The sequence below is a fragment of the Fringilla coelebs genome, assembly GCF_963513975.1.
Source record: "Fringilla coelebs genome assembly, chromosome: 1".
Taxonomy (NCBI): domain Eukaryota; kingdom Metazoa; phylum Chordata; class Aves; order Passeriformes; family Fringillidae; genus Fringilla; species Fringilla coelebs.
Window position 1 is genome coordinate 146824450 of NC_140028.1, and position 15006 is coordinate 146839455.

Genomic DNA, 15006 nt, shown 5'->3' on the forward strand with positions numbered 1-15006 from the left:
TGACTATTTTCATGAGCAATCAGACAGTGATTTACAAACTTGTACTTTAAATCATTCTTCTTTTTCAGAGGCCTGACATATGTTTGCAGTAAACCTCATCTTTTTATTGTTTTTTCAAAGAATATGTGAAATTCAGGAGTAGTTGTGTTTCCTGCCTTATGCACATGTGAGAAACTGCAGAGGAAATTATATTCTTATAGCTGAGAGGGCAAGAATTAGGAGACATGACTGTCCCTTGAGGCACTCTCTCCATAAATCTGGATTTATTGCTTGATGTCTTCATTTGTTCTATACAGTATGTTGATAAGATTCTTACTTTCACAACCTGTGCCTACTTTATCTGTCTAGATTAGAACCACTTGCAGCCAAGCACAGTTTCTTGTTGGGCAAATATCACTACAAGCAGGGATGCCTAACCTCTCTCAGAATTCCCAGGCAAATTGAAAGCAAAACAAGAAAAAAAAAAATCCCAACCAGCAAGGTACTCTTTGTCGCACCACTAACTTATGGTTTACCAGAGAAATATGTTAGAGTAGGCTGTAAAAACCAGTATTTCTAAAATGCAAGTTTTAAAAGTGTCATAGACTTAATTTCAATAAATGATGAAAACAAAAATAAATGTTCTAATTGGTCTATACAGTACCCAAGAGCTGTGCAGTTACATGTACATTTACTCCTTATTTTAGTATGAACAAGATTGGTATGATTAAACCTTGAAGGCAATTTTGGGGCCTATTAAATTAAATGAATGACTGGAGGAAACCATTATTTCACTATCTGAAAATGCCAAGCTCTGAAAGAAGTGAGCTGCCTAAGGAAAATGGTGACATTGGAAGATAAATACCACAGAGATTTATCCTGAATAGACATTGTGCTATTCTAGGCAATAGAATTTTAATAGCAGGAAAATTCTGTGTGAGCTGTGAGATGCCCCCTGGTGTATTTCTGCTGAGAATTTGTAAATGGTCAGAGCAGGAGAAAACACCAGGACAGAACACCTGAAGTATTGACAGAGGAAAAGGAAGTGTAAAAGGCACAGGAAGCTATGTAAGGACACAAAGATGCAGAAGAGGGATTGGTAGCAATGCCATTTAGCATCTGCCATTTACAATAAGAAGCATTAGTTGTAAGCTACTCAGATTTAGGTAACATTTTCAGCAGTATAGGTTAGAGGACGCTGTGTGGTTATGGGCATCCAGCTGGGGAAGGGGTCAGCAGCATTTTATGGATGCTATAGATGGAAGGGAAGTTGGAGAGGCTTTGATGAGCCCCAGAGAAAGGAGTTCCATTCTTCACTGTGATGTCTCTTTGATAGAGAGCATTGTGAGGGTGTTATGGGGATCCCCAAACTTGCCTGTGCAGTCTGAATTTCTCTCACCACAAATTCCAATATACTCTTCCTTCTTCCTTTTTCTTCTTTCCTAGAAATTTCTACTTGTTTGGGGCTGCTAAGAGGAAGAAGCAGGGAAGGGACAGGAGAAAAGGAACTATTTTAGCAGAGGGGAAGGGAGGAATAGAAGCCCAAGAGGAAGGCTTTAGAGAGCAAGGATTTCTGTTCCTATTACTGGGGTCAAAAATTACTGCTCCCAGCAACAAATGCTCTGACAGTAATGCCTACTGCCTTTGCTTTCAGGGACAGCAGTGGCTGGGAAGGTAGAAATCAAGTGTGACCTTGATGTTTGTGTGTAATCCAGAACCCTGAGCAGAGTCCCTGTGTCCCAGGCAGTGGTGCAGTGACTACTGGGACATGCTCTTACAGCAGTCCTGGATTTCAGGTAGAATTTTAAGTGTCATTTGTTACAGAAATGCGAGTAAGTAGCAATAGTATCTTGAATAGGATAAGAAGAGAAAGATGTGGAAATATTCCAAGGTCTGAGATTGGGCTGGTTGGCACGCAGAGGACTTAGAAAAGTCAGGATTTTCTTGGAATAGTCTTGTCAAGGGAGAGAGAAGAAAACTGTGATTGGGGTAAGAGAAATTAGAATTCTGTTGCCTCTAAATCGGTATGGATGGCTCTTCTCCAAACTTAAGTGGCAGTTCAAGATGCTAGGAAGTTGCTCTGTGGTGTTGATTATCCAGAACTTTTCAAGAAATAAAGTCACATAAACCATAAGGACCTAAATATGTGTTCACAAGAGCACAATCAAAAGCAGGTGATTCTAAGAGTTTGAGGAGGAGCTCCTGCACTATAAATTACCTGTTCATAATTCAACTGCAATTCAGTATTTGCAACTCTCTTTTGGAGGATGACAAAACAAAATGCATTTGTTGCCTCATTCAAGGAGAAATAGTATTATAAACTATTTTCATAATTAAATTAATCTGAACCTCAATCCTTTTTCTATGCCCTTGTGATGGAAAAAAAAAAGAGTATGCAACTTTGTATCATTAAGAGAAAATGCCAGTGATTGAGCCATGATTTTAATGTCTACATATTTTGGAGATTTTTTTACTAATGAAAGCTTTGGTTCTCTTGTGGATTAAATAAGTGAGGGCAGGGAACTGAGGAAATGAAGGCAAAATCCCTTTGAACAGATTGATACTGGCTGTAACAAAATTTCATTTCAGCACTTTATTGCAAAAAAATCTGTTGTAAACCAAACAATCCTGGTGGTGTTCTTACAGCCTTTGTTGCCAAAAGAAAGAAAATAAAAATTTCAGCTTTCATTGTAATGAAAGCCTCCAGTTCTTGTGATCACAGGAATACAGCCTTAAAGATTCAACAAATGCATAAAATGATGGCTCATCCTACAGATTCAAATTAAAAATAAAAAATAAGTGAAGAGACAAAGGAAAATAGATTCTAGTATTTTTTAACAAAGCCATTCTTTTGATTTTACAAAAACCAACTCTGGGTTTTGTTAGTGCTCAGGCTGGTAATGCTGAGCATAAGTCTCAAATATGTTGTCTGGCAGTGCACCAGTTTGAGTTAAACCCAAATATATTATCCATTCTCCTAAATGCAAGCTTCTGCTGCACCAGATTTTGAAACCAAGTTATCTGAGAGTTACAAATCAATACCAGATGGTGACTGTAGGTTGGCTGGAATTTGTGGTCTCTCGTCTTGCCACATGTTTCACCACTTGCAATATACTAAATTATATTGTTCAGTTATTTTTCTCCTTGGCTCAATATTCCCTTTCTTTCATGTTCTGGACTGGTGCAATTCTTCCTGGTTTCACTAGGTGGGTCCCCACAACAGTGCACTGGGGAAGGAAATTGTTGAACAGGCTGAACACACTCAGGTAACTTCATCTCCCAGTCAGCTTTATTTTCACTTCCTTTGGCAGAAGTTCACTACAGCACATGTTTGATGTACAATCTGGTGATCAGTGTGTTGGGAAGTTGTCATAAAGAGGCTGCTTCTTCCTAGGACTATTGCATCTCAAACTTACCTATTTCAAATTGAATTTGAAACTAGTGGAGGGGTTTTGATAGCCAGTTAGGATCAAGCCCATCATTTTTTGTAATTATTTTATCTCTCAAAGGGTAAGAAAAAGCTAGTGATCAGCAGCTTTACATATATCCTTCCTTTCTAAAATAAAATAATTTTTAATGTTTTGATACTTTTTATACTAGTCAAAACCAAACAAAAAATACTTTCCATGTGTGTGAAGTATTGATGCCTTAAAGATCTAGAAATAAAGCAAGACACTTTCGAAACAATATTAGTATAGGAGGTATTATAAAGGCTGGTCTTTATTGGAGGCCTCCAAGGGGCAGATATGGAAAAGTTTCCACCCCACATAGTGCAAATACAGTTCTATAAATTTAGCAAATTAGCATAGTTGACAAGAATCACCAATTAGAAGCATAAGTGATGAAGTAATTCCCTCTTTCTGGTTCCACAACTTCTGTAGCCCCCTTTTAGGTAGGAACTGAATTTTTTTATGAAAATGTGTCTCAAAGAGCTGGTTTCAACCTTGGCTCCCAGAGAGCCAAGATAGGATAGGGGCCTTGGACCGTGGGGTTTGGAGCCTCTGGAATGTGTTTTGTCTTTCTGCCTGTCATGGTAGAGAAGAGGTAGGGAAAAGTATGGGAGCTAGCTACAAATACAATAATAGGCTACAGAGCTACAAATATATGTGTAAAGAATATAGAGAATATATAAAAGCAAAAAAGGCAAAAATCAATTCAGCATCAATTGATTTGTGTTAAAAGAAAGATTTTTTAGCTTTAGTCTTCAAAAACTTTTTTCCAAATGTTTTATATGTGTATATTTAACATGGAGAAGTGTTTACCCCCTACATCTGACCAAGACAAAAACCCAACATAAAGCTTCAGATCTCTGTATCCAATAATGTCCCATAGAGAAAAAAAGAGCAAAAAGAAATAATAACAATATTTTTCATGTCCATGGTGCTCTGACTGAAGAGGCAAGTGGCTTCTCTATTGTCTCAGATTGTGTCTTCACCCTGCAAAGAGACAGGATCCTTTAACCTGCAGAGAGCTCTGTACTGTCATGTCCAGTCTGTTTCTTACATTCAAACGTGTACACTCAAACCCATGGCTCTTTATCATGTAGTCTGTAATACTGATTTAACTTAGTTAGCTCTTACTCTGGGAGACTGATCTAAGGAGAAATTCAGTATCCACTTCTCATATCTTGACACCCACAGGAAAAAATCAAAACAGACAATTTCCATTGTGAGGTTTGGGATTTTTTTTTCTTCCTCCTTTGTTCCCCTCTTATCCAGGCTCACTAAGTGCATCTGTTTAATCTGCTTATTTGACATGATTGGACAATTCATGTAGAAGCCTATCAAGAAGCACAAATTTTGAGCTAAAGGTTTTATTCCTTGTGATTTATGTTTAAAGGGCAAAGAAAGGTTTAGAAAATTCTTACATTATGTATTACAGAGATAAACTGAAAATTAAAATTGTTTTCTTGCTCAGTAACCAACCTGCATTAAATAAAACTCATAATCATTATTGGCTATGTTTAAAGTCAGAAAATTTTGGTTTTTTCAAATGGAGGATGAGAAAGGCTGTCACAGCACACATAAACATGGTAGAACTTTATGTCAGAGATCTGGCTCAAAATTCATCCTCAGGAGTGACTATAACATCTGATTTCCTGTTTTTAGCAAGTAGGGAGATAGAACCTTCTGTGTTTTATCCAAACCAGTTTTAATAGTCTCCTTCTCCTCATTTCAATGGCAAGACCCAACTTGGAAAAAAAATAACTTCTGTACTGTTTTAGTTGACTTATGTCTCTAAATGATAGTTAAGAGCTCCAGCAGTTATCTCCCCATTATCAAATTTGCATTGGTTACAATTCCCCTTCTTCAGCTGGGGTCCAAATCTTCATTTAGGCTGAGTGCATATGCTCTAGGAATCCAGGGCAATGAAGAGCAGTGAGAATTCCAATAAAAGCCTGATTCAGATTTGGAAAGAGCTTGTGTGTCTGAGTCTGGAGATTTGATGTACATAGGGGGATCTCATGGTCTCCTGGATTAGAGTCACCCTTCTGTGTCCCTGGGCAATGACCAGAGTGTGGAGGGAGTTGCAGAGTTACAAACCCCACAGCCAGACGCACTGTATGAGCTTGGTCTGCTCACACTTGTCTGGCACCATCACTTCCTCTGGGAAAATGGCAAAAGCAAATAGCAACTTGTCTGTTTGCATGTAGGCGTGAGCCTCCTGAGAACGCAGAATTTGGCACCGTGCGCAAGCGAAGTTCAAACGTCCTCGAGCTATGAGTTGTTGACATCTTCTCTCAGAATTGACATATAAACTACTTAAAGCAGTTTTGGTGCTACCTTATCTCAACATTACCTTCAAAACCTATCATGATTCCCAAGTCACCAAGTCACCCTGACCGGGGAAATGTGCTTACGGCAAAGGGTGTTAACATTTGCATCGTCCCACTTGTCTGCAGGCAGAGGGTAAAAGCACTTACAGGCTCATCGGGAGGGAGCCTGGGAGAGGCAAAGCACACTCCATTAAATGCTTGTGTCTTGCTGCCCCACAGTGGCTGTGTTTACAAAAGGAATAATCCCCACAACAAAGGCAATGGTAAGCACTTCAAATAGTAGTAGTTTCTCAGTCAGGCTATAACTCTGCAAAACAGACATTGCATTTGCATGTTTCTGTGTTTGCTACTCTGAGTTTGAATGCAATTAAGCATGGCTGGTGTTGTCACGCTTATGTTACCGGTTATGGACCTGTCCCTCCTCTAGAGGAGTAGATAAGTGCCAAGTATCACTCTTGTAATGAAATCAGGGGAAGGTAAATACACCATCCAAATATTCCAAGGCCTCTTGAGGCTGAGAGTCAGCAAGCGAACCTTGGCTACACCACCAAAAATCTGAGTTGTTAGTAGAGGATTAAAGTGGTAGGCATCCTCTGGGCTACAGCAGGATTTAACAAATACCTGTGAATGAAACGTTCAAAAGGACTCCAAGGCAAAGCTTGACTGCAACTTAGAGTGTGCACAGAGGGAAAAGAGAAAGCAGTCCAGGATCATGTTACTCATCTGATTGCAATGGGCTCTGTTTTCAGCGCTGCCCCCAGGGCTTTACCTGATCTATCCAAATAAGTCTGCCCTTCCCACCCTGCAATCATTCATACATAAACAACTCTAAATACTTTTCTGACTGTTCTGCCAGTTTCAGCTCTTCTTGCTTATTCAGTGCCTGCTCTCCTGCCAAAACAACAAACTGAGCTCATGTGGGTTGTGGCTGGGGGCAGAGTCAGGCAACAGTGGTCTGCCCATTTCCTTTGTTTTCAGTGTTTCTCTTTGGCCTTTCCTTGGGTAGAATCCAAGGGATGGATCATTGCTGGTTCCATCATGATGCAGACGGAACAGACATCACTTGTCAAACAATGACAGCTTTATGAAGCTTAACAATCTCAGCCAAAGTCTTGATGCTATCATCAGTCATGTCTTTCTTCCCAGTCCCTGCAGGTGACTGCAGCTGGCAGCAGATCTTTTGACAGTCAGATTCTCTATGTTATCTCTTTTGGACCAAGCCTTTAAATAATTGGACAGGAAGATCTGGAAGGAGATATGCTGTTTCAAGGGCATAAATAACATCCTGCTGAGTGCTACAGAAAGCTTTTATTTAATTTAGTTCGATTTGATTCAAATGTGGTCATCTGGTTTGGCGTCCAACCATGATTTCTGTGGATTTATGCTCAGTTTCTTCTTAGACCACTGTCTGACGTATACAAATCATTTCATTGTACCTCCATTCCTCAGCTCTTCAGTGGAAATAAGATGTTCTTAATTTACAGGAAATGGAAATAAAGAGTGATGGGATGAGGAGTTTGTGATATTTTCTGATTTTCTACTAATAGAGATCCATATACACAACTGAAACCTGGAGCTGAAATGCCAAGAGTCTTTGCTACTAACAACAAAGAAATGTGGAGAGTCTTGCTGATACCCTACCATCAAATAATGTGTTCCACCCCATGGAGAAAGCCAAAAGTTAAAACTATTTAAGCTTTCAGAGATCAAGTGAACTTCAGTTTTGGGTACTCTGTCTGAAAAAGTCACTGTGATTGTGATAGGTATAAGGAGGAAATGTTTCACAATGAGGGGGGTGAGGTACTGGCACAGGTTGCCCAGAGAGGTGGTGGATGCCCCATCCCTGGAAACATTCAAGGTCAGCTTGGATGGGGCTCTGAACAACCTGGTCTGGTTGAAGATGTCCCTGCTTGTTGCTGGGGCTAGATAAGCTTTAAAGGTCCCCTCCTACAACCCAAAGCATTCTATGACTGTGGGCTTTAAAAAAATTTAATTCTTCAATTTCCTTTTAGCCAACTGTGACGATGACTCAGAGCTTCATTTTAGGTCACAAATTATTTTTGATAGTGATCAGCTTCACCTTTTAATCTGCACGTATTAGCCCAAGGCTGTTTTTCTGCTTCTAGCACACCAAAAACATTCACCTAAAAGGAAAAAAAAAAAAAAAAAAAAAAAAAAAAGAGAGAAGGAAAAGAACCTCGTCTAAGGACACACACACATTCACATTTGCCTTTTTTTATTCTCCCACCCTTTTTCACAAAGGGGCAATTGCAGCTACCTGGCCTTTTCTGGAATGTAATGTGGGAGGGGATTTCATTTTTCCTGTGGTAAGGGGAACAGCACACTCCTAGCAGCAACAGCATCCTGCCAGCTAGTGCTGCCTCCAGAGTATCAGCAGGAACTGTGAGCCTGAGGAGAGCAGCTCCCCAACAGCTACGGATCAGGGGCAGTAAAGCAGCATTTGATGGTTTGACCTATGGCATTTTATGATATTTACTTGCTTCCCAGAAGTCTGGGAGGCTCTGGATTCCTTGGCGTCTGGCTGAGCCAGGAAGATAGATTAACTGAAGGACTGTTACTGTTTTGTCTTGGGTGAGGCCTTGTGGGCAGCCAGCTGTTTTATTTTGTGTGTTGCACAAAAGGTTCCTTTAAATCTGTGTGTTCTAGGGATGAAGGCTTGGAAGCGAGAGGGTAAACTGGGATGTTTTTTTCTTTACACAGCGACCTTCACTAGCCAACAGAGCCAACAGAAATTCCCTCAGAGCAGTGCTCATGCACACTGCCCTGCCATGGAAAGTTTAAACCAGAAGGGTCAGTCCAATATGACTGACCCAATATTACAAAATTCACTTGCTGTTACAGGTCACTGCTGGAGCCATGTAATATGCTGAACATATTTCAGAATCCAGAAATCTAACACTGTAGCTGGACTAAAATTACCATCCTTATGTGTACACAGGGAGCTCTGCTGACTTCAGTGAGACAAAAGTATTCACCTAGAATTAAATGCTTATCTGTTTGCAGATGGTAGATAATGGGTGTCCTCCTGTCAGGAGGCAGTCTGAACAAAGCCAGGAGACACTGTGGGCTTAGTGATATTTGTGCAAACCACATGCAGAGGGCTTTCTTAGTTCATCCTTTTATACTGCCATGCTCCTGTAACACAGTCCTTAATTTTTTCACATTTTAAACCAGAAAAATTATTGTGTGCTCTTTGCAGTACAGCTCTTCCTGCCAAAGCTGCCTCGGAACAGAAGGAAAAGCCAGCTTTGCTTTTTCAGCTATGGCTTTTTAAAACATTTTTGTCTGAATCTGTTAGGCTCCCAGAGAATGTTCCATGGATATGTGGCATATTATGTTATTACTGCAGTCTATCTGTGTTAAACCCTTTATCATTCCACAGCCCTTTGAAATAGGGAAGGCTTGTAAGTCCTGGTTTACAAATGAGAAAACAGTAGCACGGCACTTAACCCCTGTAAGATTTCTCTTGGGCAAAATTCCCACATGGGAAGAGCCCGTTGCCTTCTTTGTCCTTGCCTCAGACCACTCTTGTCAGGGATGTGAATGAACCATGTGGGACTGTGTCCATGCTGGAGACAGGGGCCAAGGAGATATAACCAGACCTGCTCCCACATGTGTCAATAAAACCTGTGAGCACACAGCACTCTGGAAAGGACGATCTTAAGTGATTTGAAGTAGGTACCCTCTAACAGCTTGTAAGAAAACTGCCAGGGATTTTGCTGTTTGTATGTAAGTCTTGACCTGGTTTTCTTTTCTTATGCAGTAATGACAAAAATTAAAATTGATAAACATATTAATAAGTTAATGAATAACTTTCCTAACAATGCTGCCCTTCAGATTGCCATTAGGAAGCATTTAGGCTAAAAGAATAGTCTCAGAATTCTTATTCCAGCTTCCTTGCACACCTGTCTGTCTGTCCTGATCAAATCTTTGAGGTTTTCCTCACAGCTGTTAAGAGAAACTTTAATGACATGTGTACATATGTTGTACAGCTAGGTTAAAGTCCATACAGATAAAAGAAACTCAGGTCTCAGGTTTCCAGGTTTTTACATAGATTTTTTTCTGATGCAAGAAAATGAAAAACAAATCCATAAAGCATGTGGACCCATCCCAAATTGCAGGTGAACACACTTTAAACCCCAAGACAGTGTAAACAGAAAAGTGCTCACTACATTCAGGCTTCTGTCCTAGATTCACCCAGGCAGTTCCAAACTGGAGCTTTTGGCTTTTCCTGTCAAATTTCTGGATATACTCAGATAACTGATATCTCACTAATGCATTAAATGAAATATATAACACTAGAAAATCTCACCAGTATAAGTTGAGATGTAATTTATATTGGCAGTGTAAAAACTGGCATGGCAGTGGTGACTCTCAATCTCCAGCCCTCCTTTACTTCACTGTATGCCTCTGCTTGGACTAAAACTTGCTGAGCAAGTGTAGCTTTTCACCCCAGGAATTTTTGCTGTCTGCCAGTGGCTTGGGCCTTGCAACTCAGTGGTAAATTTCCCTTGTGACTTGAGCAAGTCCCACAGCTGGTGTGCAATAAGTATTCCAGGAGTTTGCCATTTACCCTCCAAGGAACAGATCCACAATGCTGAAAGGAGTGCTGAAATTCATATGCCACCTGTGCAGAATGTGTTTTACCACTAGAGAAGATCTGGGGATAAAATAATACTTAAACCCATAAGATTTTCAATAATGGAAAAAATTACAAAAATATGCAGGATGGGTCACTAGGATTATGTTTGTCAATAAAGCCCTTTCACTGTTGTTCCAACATCTCATGCAGTAGGATGCTGACATCTTGATTAGTTTTTGCTGTCCACATCAGATTTGGCTCACCTAGAAAACTTGAGAGCTGCCTTTTTCCTGTCCTGGTGATAAAGAGGTTACTCAGAGTCTAGAAAGCTGTTCCAACCTGAAGCAGAATATCTTGTCACCTACTCCTGATAACACTTTCTCTTATCTCTTGCAGTAGGGCGCTCAAATTAATGAAGGAGATAAAGTCATTACTGTACTCTGTAAAAGCCTTATTTTCCTGTTGTACAGTTTGATTAGAACACATTCTTGGTTTCAGTTTTGATTTTGTTTTGGTTTTGGTTGGGTTTTTTTTTCTCTTACAGGTCCCTTCAGACAGGGTAATAATTTTTGCAAATCATAGCTTATAAATATATAATGTGCAATTCATAAATAATAAATTATTATTATAATTCCATTTTAAAATACAGCTGAAAATTGCTCATTTTTAGGAATTCAATGCAGTTAATTTTTTAAAAATTTAGTGAAGATAAATGGATGGCAAAAATGGGAATTGAAGTGTTTTGAAGTTTCAAGTTTCTAGGAACTCTTAATTTCAAGGACTTTTTTCCTCCTTAGCCCCTGCTTAGCAGAGAGATGTGAGAGTTTAGCCACCAGATATATTAAACACAACACCCAAGTGCTCTTTGGTTTTGTTTGCAGGGTTGTGTATGGGAGTGTAGAGCCCTTGGACCTTTACAGCTCTGCTGTCACCTTTCTCAGGTGTTTTTACTTGGTGTGACTTTGAACTTGGTACAGAATAAACTGTTCCCAGCATGGAGTGAAGCCCTGTAATACAGTCATTGCATTAACATTGCCTCTACCAGACATAACAGTACAAAGTTCAGGCAGCTTGTTGAAGGCTGAACTGGACTGTTCTGATATGATTTTCATATCTTATCAAAAGTCCCCCAATGAGCTGGTGAGTCCAGACTGCTTCTTGGTCTCTGGTTCCTTGGCTCAGTCTGTCTTCAGGCTGCATGAATCAGTTTGTAGTTCTCTGGATACTGTTTTCTAATTATCTGCCTATTTTTTCTCTGGTCATTTTTATCTGTAACTATATGTTAGAAATATTTTGGTTCACAAAACTCTGACGTGCCATGATCCATCTCAGAATAAAACATTTCTCTCACACATTTTCCTAGTTCTGTCTCTGAACTTAGCCACAAAAATTTTGATTGCTGTGTTTGATTACTTACCCTGACTATTTTGAGTTCCCTGTCACCTCATTTTCTGTGCACAAAATCATATTAAACTTGTTTGCTGTTCCCCATTTACAACTTCTACATCCTCAAAATGATAATTGGATATTAATTAGCAATTGCAGCTTCACAGGGACAGTCAGAGCTGTGGTCAGCACCAGTAGCCTGAAGCAGAGGGTTGTAAACTTGGCCCATGACATTTATTACATCTCTTAGATCTGAGAAATACTCAAATCACAGTTTAAGACCATTACAGACAGTTTGTCCAGACTTAAATGAGGCTGATGGATGCATGTCAAATGCCAGCCCACTACAAAATAAAAATCATTTTCATATGTTTAGTTCCAGTTTTATTTCTCATGATGTGTGACTAGTGGCTCTTTTCTTCTGAAAGGCCTGTCTTTGGCCACTTACTTTCCAGCTGACCTTATAAGATTGCACTGTGTGTCTGAAAAATCAATTTAAAAAGAACTGAAATACACTTCTATTATATATTAACACGTGTCCTTGTAAAGAAAGGCTATGATCTGAGTATGCAAAAGCTAATAATTGACCAACTTGTGGTGCCATACTATTTGTTCTATTTATTTTCTTTGCAGAAAGCATGCAAGCCCTTCACAGGGGCACAAAAAAAATCTGCAGAACACCCACACCAAATTTAAATGGGCACATTTTAAATGTTGAGCAATGATTATCAGTTTATATCACCAAGGCTGCAAAACTCTTCTAACAAAAGAGAAAATTCAGATTTTATAGGTTCATAGTAGTGCATGAAAAATAGGTTTACTTTGGCTCATTGTAAGACTTAAAAAACCCCCAACAACTCCAGATCTAATGTCATAAAGGCACATGAAACAACAGGTTTGTGGTTTTATGTTACAAGGGACAAGTTCAGCACTTGACTTCAGGAAGTTTCTGAGGGCTCCATGTGGCATCCAGCCTTTACTCAATGTGTCTTCAAGCCACTGGAACACTGAAGCTCAGCAGAGACATTTGTCTCAGAGCAGAATGTCCTTGTGGTCACTTGAGGGGTCACAGTACACAATGCATTCCTGTGTCAGCTGTACTGGCAGAGGGGACACGGCTTGGAACTGGTCATGTCCAGTGGCAACTGAGAACTGATTTGGCTTCCACCCTTGTTTGCCTTCCTCAACATGTCTGCAGTCTTTTGTACTCCTTTTCCTCTAAGAATTGCCCTGTGCCCTGGAAGTATTTCACTTCCACAGATTTTATACCGCAGCACTATTTTTTCACTAAGATGCTTTCACTATAGTAATCTTTCATAGAATCCTTAGCCTAGAACAGCCTGGGTTGGAGGGGACTTTAAAAATCACCCAGTTCCAGCCTCTCTGCCATGTGCAGGACACCTTCCACTAGAGCAGGTTGCTCAGAGCTCCATCCAACCTGGCCTTAAACACTTTCAGAGATGGGATATCCAAAACTTCTCTGGGCATCCTGTTCCAGTGCCTCACACCCCTCATAATAAAGAATTTTTTTTTCAGTTTGAGGCCATTCCCCCTTGTCCTATCAGTACATGCTCTTGTAAATAACCTCTCTCCATGTTTCTTGTGGGCTCCCTTCAGGTGCTGGATGGCTGCAATTAGGTGACCTCAAAGTCTTCTCTTTTCCAGTCTAATCGTTATAATTTTGAGAATAATTTTGGGTTTCTGTGCTCATGGTGGTGCCACACCTTCTTTGGCTTCACTGTACTTCCAAAACCTCTGGAAAAGTCTCATAATCTCACAGTCTGTAGGACTGAGGTCAAAATGAGTCACTCTTGCCCTTTCTCAGTAATTTTTGGGAGAACTCACCTTTCCTTCCAGACAAGGATATATATTCTTGGAAAACATCAGAGGACTTGGAGCATTTGAATAGTTGACTTCTATTCATGTTGTTGTAGGGGAATAATGGTCTTTCACCCAGATGAGTACATTCTTTAATTCAACTTATAACTCACAATAACCATGAGAGTTGAGCTAATCTATGGTGCTTTCAATTCCAGTTTTGTAGCTTGAGAGCACCAAGATTTAAGGGTTGCTTTTTTTTCCTCTGACAAAGAGTTAAGCTGCGGTTTGTATTTTAACAATGTAATGACAGGGCAGAGCCAGCCCTGGTATCAAGCTGAGAATTGGACACTAATCTTTTGGTAGTCATACCTCATTTGGCCTAATTCTCAGATTAACATTTCCATTCTGGGTGGGAACATATTCCAATCACCTGTTATTAAACCTGTTATCATACTGAATATAATCCCTTTCATTAATATATTGCCATTATCTTTTTTGCCCCTGTTTCTCATTGAAAATCTATTCCAGAACTTACTTGCTCTTATACATAAGAAACTTCTTCCAGTTCTAGATGTTTTCATTACTGAGTTATTTAAAAATATTTTTTCTTACAGCTACTTTAAATTTTAGCTTAATTGATTTGGCAGAGAACACTCTCAGAGTCAGGCTGATGTTTTTTGAAAGAGCTTATAAATCTGTAATTCCAGTGCTCTCCAGTTTTCTTCAAGGAGAAAGTACATGTTTCCTCCTGCCCAGCACTCCTTTGATACCAAGAGCTATTTATGTGCTTAGAGCAACTCTTCAGTTTTGGGAGTTTCTTTTAATTTTGCTTTTGTAGCTTGAAATATGTGGTCTCTCATAGCAGATATTAAAGAGAAATTCAGCACATACTACCCAGGAGCAACATTGCTACTAATTGCTTACCCAGAGGATAAAAAATGAAGCAGCTTTACTGTGAAAAGAATTAATGAGGGACATAATTTTTTATGGATAAGAAAATTATATCATCCACTCAACTTTACCATTGAAGCTGTAATTTTTTGTGTGATTTGGTGATAAATATTTGTGTGACCTTTGATGTGTACTTGTTTGGGTATTGGGATTCCCTCAGCTTCTCTTTTAGTGTTAATGAGCAGAATGCACTAAAAATATTTTTCCTGAACTTGCCCTAATTTTATGGGACATCATTGCTCTGGTGGGACTAAGCCTTTTGCTGTGGGATTACTGTCAGATTCTGTGGACATGAATGGCAAAAGTTCTTCCTTTATCTCCAAAAACCTTAAACTGAGTTTCCACTCCCAGGAGTGGAGGCCTTGCTGATGAGTTGAATGACAGCAAATGTCACAGAGTACAAGAGTAGCTAGCATAAATGTTTTCCAAACACCAAAAAGTAAATTCTGAGTATTAAAAGGCCAAGAGTGGCATTTGACTATACCTTAAG